The sequence below is a fragment of the Anarrhichthys ocellatus genome, unplaced genomic scaffold (assembly GCF_004355925.1).
Source record: "Anarrhichthys ocellatus isolate YVR2014 unplaced genomic scaffold, GSC_Weel_1.0 scaffold2862, whole genome shotgun sequence".
In the NCBI taxonomy this organism is placed as follows: domain Eukaryota; kingdom Metazoa; phylum Chordata; class Actinopteri; order Perciformes; family Anarhichadidae; genus Anarrhichthys; species Anarrhichthys ocellatus.
This window is the reverse complement of record NW_022282836.1, coordinates 1,934-6,668: the sequence shown is the minus strand read 5'-3', so window position 1 is coordinate 6,668 and position 4,735 is coordinate 1,934. Positions and strand designations below refer to the sequence as shown.

Sequence of the window (4,735 nt, the reverse complement as noted above, 5' to 3'; positions counted from 1 at the left end):
CCTGTTGGTTAGCCGTTAGCGGTGCTGCTAACATTACTAGCTCTCCTGTTTAAACACTGATTGGTTGTTTACAATGAAACATGATCAGAGATCAGAGACTAGAAACACATGTTCTACTGAGTCAGTAACACTTTATTTACACTGTGATGGTTAACGGTAAACTTTATTTACACTGTGACGGTTAACGTTAACTTTATTTACACTGTGATGGTTAACGATAAGACTTTATTTACACTGTGATGGTTAACGATAAGACTTTATTTACACTGTGATGGTTAACGATAAAACTTTATGTACACTCTGATGGTTAACGTTAAAACTTTATTTAAATTGTGATGGTTAACGATAAAACTTTATTTACCCCGTGATGGTTAAAGCAAAAAATTTATTTACACTGTGATGGTTAACGTTAAAACTTTATTTACACTCTGATGGTTAACGTTAAACTGTGAGGAGGGTCAGCTCTATGGCAGCACATTACTAACAGTGATGGGTGTGCTGAGTAACTAATATTTACACCAAAAGGCTGAATAATCCTCGTAGACTTGGGTCTAGATCCTGATGAGTCCATCAGGACATGATGTCGCTGCTCAAGTCTCTCATATTTTCATTTTCTCATCATCACACGTAGTCTTTCTTTCCTTCGTCTTCCTGTTTGTTTCTTTTGAGTTCCACCTTCAGTGTTTCTCTTTCATTCCTCTTCATCCTTCCATTTCATCTCTCCTCCTCTTCCTCTTCCTCACCCCCCTCCTCTCAGTCAGTCTCCGAAGGTGGAGAGGGTGGAGGAACCCGACGTCTTCTCTCCACCAATCAGGTTCAGTCACACAGTTGCACAGCATGGTTGCACAGTGAGTCCTGCCTGTAGACGGTTCAGGTTAAAGTGAACACACGCAGTCAGACTGGATGAAGTCTGTTCTTTAACGTTTGACTCCTTGATTCCTTCCTAACTCCTCTCCTCTGTCTCCTCCCTCCTGCCTGAAGCTTGAGAAGTATTTTTATCTTGACGCTCGTCTCCGTGTTGTCGCTCCTGCACACACTTTATACTTCTACTACATCTCAGAGGTGAATGTTGTACTATTTATCTTAAGTAGCTTCAGTTACTTTTTACAGATTCAAATTAATAGAACATATAAATAAAAGATGATGTGTTATTATTATAGATTAATACTACCAGCAGTGTATAAAGTCTTTAAAATGAGCTGCAACATTAAAGAACACATGAATGCATCAATAACATATTACACATCATATTCTGCATAATGAGTACTTTTACTTCTGGTACTTCAGATACTAACTGTACTAACATTTTGAATGCAGGCTTTTTATTTGTATCTTGAGTATTTCTGCTCTGTGGTATAAAAACCTCTGAGTACGTCTTCCTCCACTGTGTGAACCTCGACACAATCCTGAGGGCCTTCATCGGTCTTTATCCACAGCGAGGGTCAGAGGATCCTCAAGGCCCTCAAAGCAAAGTCTGACTAACTGCTGTGAGGTGGAGGATGCTAATAATAGCATTAGTAATAGCATTAGCATTAGCACTAGTAACAGCATTAGTTATAGCACTAGTAATAGCACTAATTATAGCATTAGTTATAGCATTAGTAACAGCATGGAGACTCAGCAGACTGTGGACTCACTGCTGAGTTCATGAACCGTGTTCTGTGTCCCATCACTGTTTAACCCATCATGATATAAACCACAGTGTCTCTCTCTTCCCGTCTGTCTGTCTGTAGCTCGGGGGGTCAGACGCCTCGGAGAGATCTGGAGAAGCAGCTGACTGGAGAGGAAAAGTAAGCTGACAGAAGCTGTTTGGATCCAGTTCTTCTCTGACGACACTGAAGAGTTCAGCATTGTTCTAACTGATAGTAACTAATAGTCCTCCTCTTTCTCTTCCTCCTCCTCATCTCCCTTCTCTCTCTCCCTCCCCCTCATCTTCATCCTCATCCTCATCTCTCTCCTCCTCCTCCTCATCTCCATTCTCTCTCTCTCTCTCTCCTCCTCATCTCTCCTCCTCCTCATCTCTCTCTCCTCCTCCTCAGAGCCCTGAGACCCGGTGACCCTGGTTTCTGTGCCCGTGCTCGTGTACCGATGCCGTCCAACAAAGACTACGTAGTTCGACCCAAATGGAACGTAGAGATGGAGTCCAGCAGGGTGAGTCACACGAGGGTTTATTCTCCAGACTTTAAGGAAAGGAAATGATGAGGAGCATCCAGGTGGGAACGTGTGAAACGAGAGAACGTTTATTATAAATGTATAAATGTTTAGGAGTGATTCATCTCCGAGTTAAAAGTTGTTCTTTTCATTTTCTGTTACACGTGACACTTTATGTATTGAATGCACATTTGATATTTGGTAATAAGTCCATATTTCTGTAGTAATACTGTTGTACCACAGAGTACTACATGTACTTTGTGTAGCCTGACATCTAGCTTGCAATGAAAAGGAAGTTAAAGGAGAGAATCTGGTCAAACTTTCCTTCTGGAGGTCTAGCCCTGAACACAGGAAGTGAGGTAATGAGCTGAGCTGTGATTGGTCCTCTGTAGAGCGGCTATAAGAAAGGCCTCAGCCAGATGGAGAAGCTCAAGCGTCGCATCGCTGAGCAGAAGAAATCGGGCCGCCCACAGGGAGCCATGAAGATCAGCATAGAGGGGAACAGAATGCCCCTGTAGTCCCTGCTGCTGGCCTGTAGGGGGGGCAGTAAGTCCTTCTGTATGGCGTGTGGTGATGGTTAGACTGCTGTGAGGGTTTCCCTCCGGAGAAGACGCTCCGCTCTCAGATAAAAGACGGAGAGGAGCGTCTGTCTGTGGGGAACCGTCTGTCAGAGGACTAACTCACCTGTGACCAGTGGGACTCACACCAACACTGATCTCACTGCTCTTTGTGTTGGCCCGCCTCCTTCCACACACACATGTTTACATGATGTACTTCTACATACTCTGTGTGTCGCTGAGCAGAGAGAACAACTCCATCTCCCCGTCAGAGAGGTAAAGGGCTGAAGATATGATAAACCAAGCGTTCACTTCAACTGATATTGATCCTTTTACATATCTAAAATATGCTCCATCTACTGTAGTAATACACAGAGTATGTAGAAGTAGCTCATACAACCACACTTCATAACATCAGTACTGTCCCTTTAAACCTGAACCCTGTAGTCTCTGTGTTCATCCAGTGACGCCTGTTTGACTTCTAATGTGAACGACAGCGACAACGTCTTTATACGTTCCTACTTACTGTTTTACTACCAGTTTACATCTCTATATACATACATTACTACATCCTAGTTTAAATTAGTTTATTCAATTTGCAAATCCTTTATACCACAAATATATATTTGGTTTAATTTATATTCGATTTTCACGACCAACAACTTCTCCTCTGTAGTTGTGCACGTGATGATAAACGACTTTAAAACGTATATTTACCATCTATATCCATCATGTCCATCAGTATCGCACACACACACACACACCTCGTTCACACACTTGCTGGTGGGTTGAGGTCGATGCTTTTGGGAAGCTTGGTGATGCAACATCTAACTAACATTAACGCTTCCTCTGCATGAGCCGGAGAAGAGAAGAGTGATAAAGTGATGAAACATCTACAAAACACACTCTGCTTGTGTTACAAACAGCAAAACAAGTGATGTAACGTTTGTGTGCATCCATAAACTAGAAGATTTATGAGATTTTGTGTTTACACCAAATGTGGAAGCGAATCCTCGCCTCGCGTTAACTCGCACATGGGATAGATACCAACGCTGGTTATTCCCACCATTAACCTCTATGGTGGAAATAAGCACTTCAGCTGCTTTGTTCCTGTATTCTGAAGTCCCAGATGTTAAAAAGACAAACACCATCGTGTTCATAACATCATCCAGAGACGCACAAAACCAATAAATATTCACTGTCTCTAGCGTCGGCTGCTTTACGACAGCGTTATGACCCAAAACAAGCGGCTTTAGATGAGGGTTATTTGTAGTCGATGGATGAAAAAGATGCAGAAATAACGACATGATGCAGATTTATAAAACGTCTCTTCATGCTTCGCTTGTTGTTTTTCGGACAGACCCGACAAACAACTTTTTAAAAAGCTTGTTTTCTGAATGGAGTTTGGCTAGCTGAGTGCTAGGCTAAGCTAACACTGTAGCAGCTCCGTCAACACTCAAATCTATGTCATCTAGATGTAAATACGCCAGCGACGTTATCGGATTAAAGACATTTTAGTCCCTTTTCGTGACAAATTGCAAATTTAATTATTATTTTTTACAATATCAAATGACGCTTGTTTTGTGCTTGGTGTGAACGCACAGCTAAGTGTTTCATCACTGTTTATTGTTGTCTTTTGAAGGCAGAGCTGGTTAAACACTTAAAGGACCTCTGAACCCGTTAGCATCGTGCTAACACGTGATGTTTCTGTTTGTTTCAGCACGGTCCGATGAAGAAGGGAATGACCCGCGTCGACAAACAGTTGCGTAGATTCGCAGACATCCGCCGCCTGACGAAGCCGGGTCACGCTGTTAAAATCAGCGTGGAAGGAAACCGGATGCCTCTCTGATTTTAACCCTTCATAGGATTTATTCACCTTTTCTTTTTCTTTTCTTTTTTTTGAATGTGTTGTTTCCTGAACAAACCAACTGTCTCCCCCCCCTCCTCAGGTCCAGCTCTGCCTTAAGAAAGGCCCGAGGTCAAATCACTCCAACTTAAAGGGACAGTGTGTAGGATTTAGTGCCATC

At 42.5% G+C, this 4,735-nt stretch overlaps 1 long non-coding RNA gene across 2 annotated transcripts; it reads left to right on the top strand.

Annotated features, from left to right (window-relative positions):
• The first annotated feature begins 287 nt into the window (after positions 1–287).
• LOC116378601 (uncharacterized) lies at positions 288–4,729 on the top strand. Of its 2 annotated transcripts, XR_004212314.1 has the most exons (4): positions 288–814; positions 982–1,790; positions 2,040–2,151; positions 4,429–4,729. It is a non-coding gene; the product is annotated as an uncharacterized LOC116378601 (long non-coding RNA). The 2 variants fall into 2 exon arrangements; XR_004212313.1 differs by having other exon boundaries at positions 288–1,790.
• The last annotated feature ends 6 nt before the right edge of the window (positions 4,730–4,735 follow it).